General features: G+C 35.6%; 1 protein-coding gene across 1 annotated transcript in view; it reads left to right on the plus strand.

Moving 5' to 3' along the window:
* The window catches only part of VWA8 (von Willebrand factor A domain containing 8), a 469,402-nt gene that overhangs the window by 58,592 nt on the left and 395,666 nt on the right, over nt 1–15,144 (plus strand). The window lies entirely within an intron of this gene.

Here is a 15,144-nt window from a genome sequence, read left to right on the forward strand (position 1 = left end):
ATAACTGGGCAAACATCAACTGCTCATAGATAGATCAAGCTAATATAATAAAAATGCCTGTTCTACCCAAATTAAATAACTTATTTAGTGGCATACCAATCAAACTTCCAATAAATTACTTTATTGAGCTAGAAAAAAATTGTAACTAAATTCATATGGAGAAAGAAAAAAATCAAGAACATCAAGGGATTTAATGAAAAATAATGTAAAAGAAAGCAGCTTAGCCCTACCAGATCTAAAATTATAAAGCATCAGTCATCAAAGCTGTCTGGTACTGGCTAAGAAATAGAGTGGTAGATCTATGGAAAAGACTGGGTGCAAAAGAGACAGCAGGCAATGATTATCATAATATGCTGTTTGCTGAACTCAAAGAGTCCAGCTTCTGAGATCAGAACTCACTCTTTGATAAAGACTATTGGGAAAACTAGAAGATAGTATGGCAATGGGGTGGCTAGGTGGTGCAGTGGAAAGAGCACCAGCCTTGGAGTCAGGAATACCTGAGTTCAAATCTGGCCTCAGACACTTAATAATTACTTAGCAGTGTGGCCTTGGGCAAGCCACTTAACCCCATTGCCTTGCAAAAATCTGAAAAAATAAAGATAGTATGGCAATAACTTGGATTAGACCAACATCTCAAACCCTATACAAGTTAAAATCAAAATGGGTGCAGGATTTGGACATAGACAATATGATAAGTGAACTGAGAGAACAGGGCATAGTTTATCCATCAGACCTAGGGAAAGGGGAGTAGGTTATGCCCAGGGAAGTGATAGAGAACATCATAAAAACCAAATTGGGTAATTTTGATTCCCCTAAATTAAAAAGTGTTTGCACAAACAAAACCACTATAATCAAGATCAAAAGAAATGTAGGAAACTGGGAAACAACTTTTACAACTAGTGTTTCTGACAAAGGACTCATTTCTAAAATATATATAGAGAACTCAGTCAAATTTATTAAAAAACAAGCCGTTCCCCAATTGACAAATGGTCAAAGAATATGCAAAGGAAATTTGCAGACAAGGAAATCAAAGCTATCTATAGTAATATGAAAAATTGCTCAAAATCATTATTGTTTAGGGAAATGAAAATTAAAGCATCTCTGAGGTACCACTTCACACCTCTCAGATTGTCCAATATGACCAGAAAGTACAATGATCAGTGTTGTAAGGGATGTGGTAAATCTAGGACACTAATGCCTTATTTGTGGAACTGTGAACTGATCCAACCTTTCTGGAGAGCAATTTGGAATTATGCCCAAAGGGCAATAAAAATGTGCATACCCTTTTATCCAGCAATACTACTCCTGAGTCTAGATCCTGAAGAGATCATGGAAAAAGAGTAAAAACATCACTTATATAAAAATATTCATAGCAGCTCTGTTTGTAGTGGCAAAGAATTGGAAATTGAAGGGATGTCCAATCAAATAGGAAGTGGCTAAACAAATTGTGGTATATGTATGTGATGGAACAACATTGTTCTATTAGAAATCAGGATGAATGGTATTTTCAGAGAAGCTTGGAAAAATTTGGATCAATTGCTGAGGGAGATGAACAGAGCAAAGAATATTGTATACCTTAACAGCAAATGGGGTAGTGACCAACATTAATGGACTTGTTCACTCCATTATTGCAATAAGCAGGGACAATTTTAGGGTATTTGTGATGGAGAATACCATCTGTATCCAAAGAAAGAACTGTGGAGTTTAAACAAAGACCAAAGATTATCACCTTCAATTTTTAAAAAAGTTGTCTTATGTACTACATAATTTTGGTATCTGTTATTTTTATATCTTCCTCATCGATATGTTTTATTTCTCAATACATTCAGTTTTAATCAGTGCATGTTATGGAAACAAGGTAAATCTCTCAGATTGCCTTCTGTTGGAAGGAAGGAAGGAGGGAAAAATTGTAAAATTCAAAACCTTACAAAGAATTGCTGGTAGAAATTACTATTATATATAATTGGAAAACACTTAAAATATTAATACAATAAAAATAAAATATTTCTTTTCTGTGTCTACAGAACTTGATGTTATTGACCAAGAAGATAGGGCTAAATGCCCGTTTTAGAAATACATTTTTATTAAATCTTTTGTTTTTACATCACCCAAATTTCTCCCTGCAACCTTTCCCCTCCCAAAGAGCCATCTCATCTAATAAATATTATTTTTAAAGGAGGAAGAGAAAAAACATCAGCAAAACTAACAAATAGAAATTATCTAAAAATATTTGCAATGCTTGATACCCAACCATCCTCTCAAAAGTTTCTTCTCATACTTTTTGTTTGCAGCATTACTTTTCAGTTATTTTTGTACTAGTTGTTCTTTCCATTTTCATTGTAATCACCGTGGATAAAAGTTTTATGTAAGTCTCTTCATTAATTCCCTATAGTCATCATATTTGCCATTTCTTTCTTCCATTAAATTTGTTAGGCAATTTCCAGTTCTTTGCTCTGACAAAATTTTTTTACTATAATATTGTCTATTTTTAAATGAAGCAATACATATGTTAAAATCATTAAGTATGGTAGTCAAAAGACTCTATTAAGTAGTTTCCTTACTTGGGTCTTCATGATACCACACACCATAAAGTCATTTTCCTGTGAGTCTCTGTTTTTTCTGGCCCCTTCAGTGGCTCTTCATAGTTCTCCCAGTCCCTAAATTTCAGTGTGACCCAAAGTATTTTCTTTTCCTTTATCTCATTTCTCTTACCTTTTCCCATGGTCATTCCATTCTCTACTATGACTTCAATTAAAGCTGCCCTTTGAACATTTCAGACTGAATGTCTTAGAGGCACATGTCCTAAACAGAACTCATCTTTCCCTCAAAACTCCTTTTCTAGACTTCCCTATTTAAAGACACTACCATTATTTCAGTCTCATAGGTTCATTACTTTGACTTTTGAAAGCATCTACTAAGGGACTTTTGGGCAGAGCAAAGATGGGGGAATGAAAACTACATTTATAAATAAATAAAAAAATAAAATGACCCATTCACACCAACAAAGCTAAAAAAGAACATATTTAATAAAGTGATTATAAAACAGGTAGAAATAAATCAGTTTTACATCAAAAGTAACCAATAAGTCCCAATATAATAAAAAGAAGAGCAAAGTCTACATAAACATAGATATTAAGAGAAAACAGCATCAAATTGGTGGAGCTTCAACATCTGAATCAACAACAGCTGGGGTGTCCCAGGGTACAGCCTTCAGAGTCCCTATTGGGAAGGCCACAGGCACTGCATCCTCTCCATGGGTGAGGCTACAGTTAGACTGGGGTCTAATTAGATCTTATATAGCTTGAGAACAAAAAAAGCTTCTTGCAAATTTTTGTGGAATAAAACCAAATTTTCCAGGTTGTCCAAGGAGGGAGCCACTCCTCCCTGAACCCCAAGAATTATGTTGTTTACATTCAGGAATGGCTAGTTTGGGGAGGCAGAGCCAAGATGGCGACAGGAGAGGATGGTCTCTTAGGTGCTCTCGAACAAAACTTATAAGCTAAGGACTCTACATTTTTGAGAGAACCCAGAGGGATCGAGTGAGGCAGTTTTCCAACCCAAGGTAACCTGGAAAGGAGCGGAAAGGCTCGGCTCCCCTGGGTTGGAGGGGTGGCCCACCAGAGGGGCGGCCTGCCAGAACAAAGGAACTTCAGCCTCCTGGAGGTAGCGCCCTTGGCAGTGAGGGCAGTTTCCTGACCTATTCCCCAGGGAATACCAGGAACAATTTGGGGGATCAGCGGGGGCACCTCTGCCAGAGGGAGCATGTGAAACCCAACCCTCGGCACTCAGTGAGCAGTGTGGCTGGAACTGGAACTAGAAACAGGCAGAACCAGTAAGCAGGAGCCCCTAGGGCATGAGTGCTGAGCCTAGGGAGGGCAGTGGAGAGAGATTGCTGAACTCTGTCCTCTGCCCTTGGAACAGGACTCTGTGGTTCTGACCACATTCAGATCCTGATCTGTCTAGCCCCCCCACAATAGAACAGCAGGCCCCCCCACCTCAGCCCCCTGGCAGAGGGGTGTGCTTGTGGTCATTCACAGACCAGGAGGGAAGACAGAACCTCACACATGGAGATCCTTGTGGGGGGGGTGTCCCAATAATACTCTGAAGCTCAGGAAGCACCCCAAAACCAGGCAAAGGCTGGAGTGATGAGTAAGCAGAGAAAAAAGAGGAACACCATTGAGAAATACTTTGCCTGTGATCGCAAGAAGGATCAAAACACTCAATCGGAAGAGGAGGAAGCATAAGCTCCTGCATCTAAAGATTCCAAGAAAAAAACAAATTGGGTTCAGGCTATGACAAAGCTCAAAAGACTTTGAAAATCAAGTGAGGGAGATAGAGGAAAAACTGAGAAAAGAAATGAGAAAGATGCAGGAAAAACATGAAAAAGAAGTCAGCAGCTTAGTCAAGGAGATCCAAAAAATGCTGAATAAAATAACATGTTAAAAACCAGCATAGGTCAAATGGATAAAACAGTTCAAAAATTTATTGAGGAGAAGAATGCTTTAAAAAGCAGAATTGGCCAAATGGAGAAAGAGATAAGAAAGCTCTCCAAGGAAAACAAATCTTTCAGACAAAGAATGGAACTGATGGAGGATGCTGATTTTAAGAGAAATCAGGACTCAATACTCCAAAACCAAAAGAATGAAAAATTAGAAGAAAATGAAAAACATCTCATTGAAAAAACAACAGATAGGGAAAACAGATTTAGGAAAGATAATTTAAAAATTATTGGAATACCTGAAAGTCATGATCAGGAAAAGAGCCTTGACAGCATTTTCAAAGAATTATTACAGGAATGGCTAGTTCCTGAAGAGATAGGCAATGGTAATCAAGTATGGCCTTGAGAGTCTGGCCAGGATCAGCCAAGGATGTTCAGCAGTTCTTTTAAATACTCAAGCCATTTTACATATATGCATAAGATGAATTTTGCTCATCTTCCCTCCCTGTGCATTGGGGTGAATTGGGCGTCTGTGATTCTCTGTATAACGGGCAAATTTAGGATCAGTAATTCTCTGTAGCTAAACTATAAGATCTTATCATGGAAAATATTATATCCTATGTATTACCCATATACCCCTTCACAAGAAAATTGGAACTATATTCCCTATCCCCTAGGAGCAGAGCTCAATTATCAAAATGAGCCAAAAAAAAAAGCAATAAAGAGCACTAAGCATAGAAAGCTATTATGAATATAGAGATGAGAAAGCAGTAACAATTACCTGCATTAGTTTATGAATTGGAATCAAATCCAAAACCTTGTGGAGGAACTTAAAGAAGATTTTAAAAACCAAAGAAGAGAGGAAGAAGAAAAATAGAAAAAAGAAATGAGAATCCCATGCAAGGGAATTATGAAAAATTGACTGAAGAAATCACCTCCTTTAAAAGTAAAAATGACCAACTAGAAAAACAATACAAAAAACAAAATCGTCCAACTGGATAAGGAATGCAACTCATTAAAACTAAAACGTAAGTCTCCCTTAAGCCAGTAATTTTGCTGTGAGAACATGTCCCAGGACATGTCCAACTGTGTTCTGGAGTTATATCATTCACCATCGTCTTTTCACTTCCACCCTTGATGAAGATCAAGATTAATGGCATAATAAAGTAGCCCAGTGATCAAGATTAATCAGTCCATTAAAAAGTCACTGGTAGAGACCTACTTAGAACTAGTCACTGTTCTAGTCATGAGAATAAAAAGATTAAAAATCAAACAGTCGAAGATGGCGGAGAGAAGACAGGCACAGTTCTAGAGTCTCCTGATCTCTTCCCCATCTATCACATGAAACAAACCTCTTAGAGGAAGTCCGACTCACGGAACCCAGAGAGAAAAGCCAGGAGAAAGAGCATCTACCTCAGGATTTGTCTCCCGCTGCAGCTTTGGTAAAAGTCGGGCAGGTGAGTATCAGACCCAGATCAGCCAGAGTAACAGCTGAATTGGAACTGGGAGTCTGAGGGCCGGAGAGCGGGACTTGCTGATCAGCGGTGGGGCTGGATGAAAGGGGCTTGGGTCCGTGGGGAAGCAGTGGCGCTGGTGTTGGTACTGTCCCCCTGGAGCTTGGGGAAGGGGCTGCAGGGAGAGGTCTGGTGCAGGAGAGCTGCGGACACCATCCCTGGGCTCCTTCGGTCTGAGAAATTCTGAGCCCATGCCTCCATTGCACTGAGCCTCCTCCAAAACAAACAATTGCAAACTTCTTCTGCCTCAGGCCCAGGTGTGTGAGCTGAAGAACCAGCCCAGCTGTGGAATGACCTCAGGCCAGGGTAAAGCCCACCATTGATTGAAGGCAAAAGAATTCAATAGTTCTAACTCCTTCCTTTGGGCAAAGGGAGAAGGCCTCTCAACCTAGGTCACAGACACTCCAGAGAGGGCAACCAGCACCTCCTACTGGCCAGCCAGAGAAACTGTACTCAGTAAAGCCGTTAGCGATCCCAAGCCCAGGTGAACCAGTCCCCCCAACTCAAGGTCTTAGCATAATGAAGAAGGGTCAGCGGAAAGGTGAATCCGTAGAAAAGTTCCTGGAAGGGAAAGACCCCAACTCAGAGAGACCTGGAACCTCTGAGGAGAATACAATCTGGTCTCCAGCACAGAAAGACTTCCTCGAAGAAATAAGGAAGGAGCTTAAAAATTCAGGAGAGACAATTAAGACCTTGCAACACAAAAGGAAAATAAATCTCTCAGATCATCAATTGGACAATTACAAAATGAGAACAATTCTCTCAGATCCTCAAATGAGCAAATGGCAAAAAGAAATTAATTCTCTCAAAACCTCAATTGGTCAAATGGAAAGCTCTTTCAAAAGTAGAATTGACTAATTGGGAAAGGAGTTGCAAAAGGTTAATGAAGAAAACTCCCCCCCCCCCCAAAAAAAGAATGTAGTCTACAAACACTAATGACTCCACGAGACTGCAAGAGTCAGTTAAACAAAATCAAAAAGTAGAAGCAAATGTAAAATACTTCATCAACAAAACCACAGACCTTGATAATAGATCGAGGAGGAGCAACCTGAAAATTATAGGACTTCCTGAAAACATTGAAGAGAAAAAAAGCCTGGACTTAATATTACAGGATCTAGTGACGGAAAACTGCCCTGATATCATGGAATCGGAGGGCAAAGTAGTTATTGAAAGAGTACATCGATCCCCACCAGAAAAAGATCCTAAAATGAAAACACCAAGGAATGTTGTGGCCAAACTGCAGAACTATCAGCTAAAAGAGAAAATCCTATAAGCAGCCAGAAAGAAACAATTTAAATATCAAGGAGCCACAGTAAGGATCATGCAGGACCTGGCTGCATCAACATTAAGGGATCGAAGGGCCTGGAACGAGATATTTTGAAGAGCACGGGACCTTGGAATGCAGCCAAGAATCTACTTTTCTGCAAAGTTGAGCCTATTCTTCCAGGGAAAAAGATGGACATTTAATGAAATGGAAGAATTCCAAAAATTTCTGATGAAAAGACCAGAGCTAAACAGAAAATTTAGACATCAAACAGGAGGTTCAAGAGACACATGAAAAGCTAAAAAAAGGGGGGGGCGGTAAAAGAAAAAAATGCAGTAAATGTAACTCTAACAGCGAGAATACACCTTGGCAGAAATGATGGACATTCATGACCTATCCATGAGACTACTATCTAATGTGATGTAACTGGCTTTAACCCCATTTGGGAGAAAGACTCTAATAACTCTCAGGAATTTAGACTCTATTCAATAGAATATAGAGAACTAGAAGGGTCAGACACTCAGAATTTTCTATGACTTAGATAGAATAATCTAAAAAAAACCACTACCGCCCTAAAAAGGGGGACAGGAAAGAGACGGGAGGAGGGAGGGGATTGAATGGGGTAAATCTCATTACACTAAGAGGTACAAAAAAACCTATCGAATCATAAAACAAACAAGAAAAATTAGGGAGGCAAATAGATTGTTAGAAAAATTAGATATGGTAGATTTATGGAGGAAACTGAATGGGGATAGAAAGGAATATACCTTTTTCTCTGCAGTACATGGAACTTATACAAAAATTGACCATGTACTAGGACATAAAAACAATGATCAACTGCAGAAAGGCAGAAATAGTGAATACATCTTTCTCAGATCACAATGCAATAAAAGACATATGCAATACTGGGCCAAGGAGATACAGACCCAGAACAAATTGGAAACTGAGTAACCTCATTTTAAAAAATGAGTGTACCAAAAAACAAATTATAGAAAGAATTAACCATTTTATCATAGATAATGATAATAATGAAACAACTTACCAAAACCTATGGGATTCATTCAAAGCAACTCTCAGGGGATATATAATAGCTCTAAATGCTTATATGAATAAATTGGAGAAAGAGGAAATCAATGAACTAAACATGCAACTAAAAAAATTAGAGAAAGAACAAATCAAAAATCCCCAATTAAGTACCAAATTAGAAATTATAAAAATTAAAGGAGAAATTAATAAAATTGAAAGCAAAAAACTATTGAATCAATAAATAAAACCAAAAGTTGGTATTATGAAAAACCAATAAAATTGATAAACCTCTGGTCAATTTGATTAAAAAAAAAGAAAGGAAAACCAAATAGTATCATAAATGAAAAAGGTGAACTCACCACCAATGAGGAGGAAATTAAAGTAATAATTCGAAATTATTTTGCCCAACTCTATGCCAATAAATTTGATAATCTAAGTGAAATGGATGAATATTTACAAAAATATAAGTTGCCCAGGTTAAATGAAGAAGAGACTAAATACCTAAACAATCCTATCTCAGGAAAAGAAATTCAACAAGCCATTACTGAACTCCCTAAAAAAAAATCTCCAGGGCCTGATGGATTCACAAGTGAATTCTACCAAACATTTAAGGAACAATTGGTTCCAATCCTATATAACCTCTTTGGAAAAATAGGGAAAGATGAAACTCTGCCTAACTCTTTCTATGAAACTAATATGGTACTGTTACCTAAACCAGGAAGAGTTAGAACAGAAAGAAAATTATAGACCTATCTCTCTGATGAATATAGATGCAAAAATCCTAAATAAAATCTTAGCAAAACGATTACAACAAGTCATCACTAGGATAATACATTATGATCAAGTAGGATTTATCTCAGGAATGCAGGGTTGGTTCAATATTAGGAAAACTGTTAGTATATTCAACTATATCAACAACAAACCTATCAGGAATCATATAATCATATCAATAGATGCTGAAAAAGCTTTTGACAAAATACAGCATCCATTCCTATTAAAAACACTAGAGAGTGTAGGAATAAATGGACTGTTCCTTAGAATAATTAGCAGTATCTATCTGAAACCATCAACAAGCATTATATTCAATGGGGAGAGACTAGAGGCATTCCCAGTAAGATCAGGGGTGAAACAAGGGTGCCTATTATCACCACTACTATTCAATATTGTATTAGAAATGTTAGCATGAGCAATTAGAGAAGAAAAATAAATTAAAGGAATTAGAATTGGGAAGGAAGAGACAAAACTCACTGCAGAATACATGATGCTCTACCTAGAAAATCTCAAGAAATAATCTAAAAAACTACTGGAAACAATTAGCAATTTTAGCAAAGTTGCAGGTTATCAAATAAACCCTCATAAATCCTCAGCTTTTCTCTATATGTCTAGCAAGAAACAACAGGAAGAGCTAGAAAGAGAAATCCCATTCAAAGTAACCTCAAACAATATAAAATATTTGGGAGTCTATTTGCCAAGACAGACTCAGAATCTTTTTGAAAACAATCATAAAACACTTCTCACACAAATTAAATTAGATTTAAATAACTGGGCAAATATCAACTGCTCATGCATAGGTAGAGCTAATATAATAAAAATGACAATTCTACCAAAACTAAACTATCTGTTTAGTGCCCTACCAATCAAAATTCCAAAAAATTACTTTGATGAGTTAGAAAAAATTCTAAGTAAATTCATATGGAGAAATAAAGTCAAGAATTGCCAGGAGCTTAATGGAAAAAAGTGCAAAAGAAGGTGGCTTAGCCCTACCTGATCTAAAATTATATTACAAAGCATCAGTCATCAAAACTGTTCGGTATTGGCTAAGAAATAGAGTGGTGGACCAGTGGAATAGACTAGGTGTAAAAGCAGGAGATGATTATAGTAAGCTGCTGTTTGATAAACCCAAAGAGTCAGGCCATTGGGATAAAAACTCCCTCTTTGATAAAAATTGCTGGGAAAATTGGAAGAAATATCCTAATATACTAGGTCAAGAATTCAGAATAGACATTAAAAGAATACCTCCAGGAAAAGACCCCTCCAGAACCAAAACTCCAAGGAGGGAGAGAATGTACCAGATTCTTTCTTTGGGGAGACTTGAATGTTTATAGTTGGATACTTTAGAGATGGAGGGAGGGAGTGTACTTAGAAGGACTGGATATGAAAAGATCATAAAGTGATTTTGCTTTGCTTGATGCTTTGGCTACAGTGGTAGTGTGTTTAGGGGTGGAGTGGGGAAGATATGAAATGATTTGATTTTGTATGATGTTTTGAGTCCTAAGGATTGTGGAGTATACTTGAAAAGAGAGGGCATATACATTAATTATAATTTGATGTGATTTATGACTCTTGAGAAATGTTTTGCTAATGGAATAAATGAGAGGAGTATACTTAGTGACTATGAGACAATACTGTTTTATCAAACAATCAACCTTTGAGAATGGTACTTCTATCAGGACAGATATTTTGACAAAGGGGTTGTGGGTACAAGCCAAAGTTAAAGCAATGAAAACAAAAAGAAATCTGTACTTTGAGAAGTTTGGGCATTAGTTGATAGGTAACACAAGGACCTATTGTAGTAATGGGAAAGAAGGGAGGGTGCAAACATTGAGTAAATCTACTTTCAATAGATTCGACCCAGAGGGAATAACATACATTCCCAATTAGGTTTAAGTATCTTTCCTGCCCTACAGTGGAGTAGGTGCAGGAAGGGAATGAAAGGAAAAGAAGGGACTGATAAAAGGGAAAATTTTAGTAAAGTAAAATTTAAGTTAGAAGGGAAAGGGAGCAAAACATTGCTGAGGAAGTATAAGAGGAAAAAAAGAAAAGTACAAAAAAGGAAAGATAGTTTAGAGGGAAATATAGAATTAGTAATCTTAACTATAAATGAGAATGGGATGAACTCTCCCATAAAACAAAAGCAGATAGCAAAATGGATTAAAAACTGGAATCCTAGAATATGTTGTTTATAAGAAATACATTTGAAGCAGAGAGATTCACACAGGGTAAAGGTAAAAGAATGGAGCAAAATATATTATGCCTCAATAGATGCTGAAATACAACATTGATTCCTATTAAAAACACTAGAGAGTATAGGAATAAATGGAGTTTTTTCTTAAAATGATAAGTATTATCTGTCTAAAAAACAAGAAATATTTTTATGTAATGGTGATAAACTAGGAGCATTTCCAGTAAAATCAGGGGTGAAACAAGGAGGCCAATTATCGCCATTTCTATTCAATATGGTATTAGAAATGTTAGCTTTACAAATGAGAAAGAAATTGAAGGAATTAGAATTAGTAATGAGATGATTTGATGATACATTTAGAGAACCCTAGAAAATAAACTAAAAACTACTTCAAATAGTTAAAAACTTCAGCAAAGTAGCATGATAAATCATCTGCATTTTTGTATATGAACAACAAAACCCAAGGGCAAGAGATATAAAGAGAAATTCCATTTAAAGTACCTGAAGACAATATGAAATACTTGGTAATCTAAAGTCCAGAATCTGTATGAACACAATTACAAAATATTTTTCACACAAAGTCAAATCTAGACAACTGGAAAATGTCAACTGCTTATGGTTAGACCAAGATAATATAATAAAATGACAAATTGCTTAAATTACTTATTCAGGGCTATCCTAATCAAACTACCAAAAAGCTATTTTATAGATCTAGAAAAAATAGTAATAAAATTTATCTGGAACAAAAAAAGTTAAGAATATCAAGCAAATTGATTTAAAAGAAATTCAAAGTATTATTACGTGGCAGTCATCAAACTTCCTGGTACTGATTAGGAAGTAGAGTAATGGACCAGTGGATTTGAGTAGGTACAAAAGAAACAGTGGTAAATGATTATATACCCAAAGAATTTACCTTCTGGGATAAGAAATAATTTGACAAAACTGTAGGTAAAACTGGAAAATAGTTGGCAAAAACTAGGTATAGACCCACATTTCACACCCCATACCAAAATAAGGTCAAACTGGTTATAAGATGTAGACATAAAGGATGATGCCATAGAGTTCAATAAATACTCTTATCTGTTGGATCTGTGAAAAGAGTTTATGACCAACAAGAAATGAGTACTTTATAAATTTCAAAATGGATGATTTTGACTATTATGTTAAAGTAAAAAAAAAAAATTGCACTAATAAAACAGAAAGCTGGAAGCAATTTCCATAGCTTGGGTGTCATTTCTAAGTGAATTGAATTGAATCAAATTTATGAGGTTCCAAGTCATTGCCCAATTAATAAATGTTTAAAGGATATGAACAGAAGTTTTCAAACAAAGATATTAAAGCTATATATAATCAAAAGAAAATGCTCCATATGATTAGTGATTAGTGGAATGCAAATTATAACTATGTGGGACTACCTCACACATATCACATTGACTAAGATGACTAAAAGGGGAAAATAATCAATATGAGAGAGGATGTGGGAATATTGGTATATTAATGCATTGTTGGTGGAGTTGTGAAGTAGTCCAGCCATTCTGAAGAGTGATATGGAACTAGAACCAAAGAGCAATAAAACTGATCATACCCTTTGACCCAGCAATACTCAAAAGAAATTAGAAATTAGAAAAATGGCAAAGAATTGGAAATTGAAGAGATACCCAACAACTGGGGAATGGTTGAACAAATTATGGTATATGAATGTTATGGAGTGCTATTGTTCTATAAGAAATCATGAATGGTTGGACTTTAGAGAAGCATGGAAAGAATGACATGAAATGATACTGAGCGAATGGAGCAAAATAAAGAGAGCCTTGTACACAATAACAACATTGTCAGTTGAGCAACCATGATAGATGCAACTCCTCTCAGTGGTTCAGAGGTCTAAGATAGCCCTGAGAGACCTGTTATGGACAATATCATTCACAACCTGTGGGACAAAAAAAGTAAAATAAAAACCCATAGAATCTGGATGTACACAATTCACATTTTTAAAAACTTCTTTTGTGTTTTTCCTTCCTGTACCATGATTTTCTTTCTTTTCCTTAACCCTAATTCCTCAAACAGAAAATGATTAATATGTAAACATGTTAAACATAACTATAAATGTACCACTTTTTATCAGACTGAGGGGAGGGGGGGGTGGGTGGGAAAGGAGGGTGGTAGAAAAATATGTAACTTAGAAATATGCAAGTGTATGAATGTTGAAAAACTTTCATAACATGAAATTGGAAAAATAAAATAAAGTATCAATAAAAATGTAAGTATTAACCATTAAAATTTTAGAAATATTTTGCAACATGTAAAATTCAAGTGTAATATCTTATTCTTTTTTGGTATTTAATTTTCATCATTATTTAATACAGTGCCAAAGAATAGGTAAGTTAGTTTTAGGTATATGTAAGACTAACCTTTTACTTGTAGTAGATGAGATATTAGTCTAGATTGACAAGTGTAATTAATTGAGCATTTGGTGACCTTGAAAAATAGTTGCCATTTCCTAGCCATGGATTTTTAGGGTTTCTACAATTATCATTAATTGGCATCCCTCAACAGTAAATCAATAGATCATAGTCATTTAAATAAGAGGTCATTCTTAAGCAAGACTGATACTACTTTGACTGAATGCTATTGAGGTAAAACTGCTTCTTTTAAGGGCTAGAATGAGGTTAATTACTCCTTTTACTTATATGACTTTTTCTTTTACAAAGGCCTATTACTATCTGCCATCTCTTTAAACCAAATCAGCAAGTCTGTTGAGAGGGTCAGTAAGATATTATAATCCCCATTTTATGGATAACTTTGTCAAGGTCATAGAAATAAATGCTTACATAGCCAAATTGCAGCCCAAGGTATTTAATTCAATTCTGTCAGTCCTATTTAATTTCTTTTCAAAAGAAACATAGATATGTTAACTGTTTTGCAGATTACAGAAATTAAAGAAATCTTATAGCACATATGGAATTTTAAGATCTCTGTGGCCCTTGGGAGTTTCCATGACAACATCCACCATTCTTTCAAAGAAAAAAAAGTATATGTCTGCATCCCCATAGCAATCCTTTCTTTGCTTTTCCCTCACCTTAGTATTTTTACAGTGTCCTGTGGAGCAGATGCTCTCAATTACTAACCTGTTTTGTGGCAATAAAGGAACAGGTACACTTTGGACCTATTCATTTAGAATTGGCTGTTAGTGTTTCAAATTATGTTTAACTAATTATCTGCTTCCTGAGATTTAGTAAGAACACTTCTGATTCTTAATGATGAACATTACCAAGTGTTTCAGCTCTTTGGAAAAATATTTATTTTATTTATGTCCTAAACAGTTTGATTTTTCCTTCAGGTTATTTTCTTAATATTGTGTCATCATACAAATTATCTACTGGGTAAGAAATACATTTGATTAATTAATCCCTTAAAAATGGTGCTTTTCTTGTTTGATTCATTTGTAAATATTTAGATAAGCTGTAAAGAGGGTATAATTTACTTTGAATTTGAAAATTAGTCTGATATAAATATATTATAGTCCTCTGTCAAACTTTTTAATGTTTCATATTTATCCATCTAAATGATGTTTCATTTATATTTTTAAATTGTACCAAGTCAATTTATTAGACCTGAATTTTAAAGTATTTCTTTTTTTTATTTTAAAAGGCAATGGGGTTAAATGACTTGCCTGAAGTCACACAGCTAGGTAATTATTAAGTGTCTGAGGTCAGATTTGAACTCAGGTCTTCCTGATACCAGGGCTGGTGCTCTATCCACTGCACTATCTAACTGCCTCTAAAATATTTCTTAGATAATTGCATTGCAAGATAGGTATTATACATATGGATTTTAAAAACTCAATAAATCATATTAGCATTTGGTGCAATTAACACAAATATGAAAATTAATATAAAATTATTTTGTGTCCCTCTAAAGAATAAATTCACTACATGTACAT

This window comes from Macrotis lagotis, chromosome 6 (genome assembly GCF_037893015.1).
Source record: "Macrotis lagotis isolate mMagLag1 chromosome 6, bilby.v1.9.chrom.fasta, whole genome shotgun sequence".
Taxonomy (NCBI): Eukaryota; Metazoa; Chordata; class Mammalia; order Peramelemorphia; family Peramelidae; genus Macrotis; species Macrotis lagotis.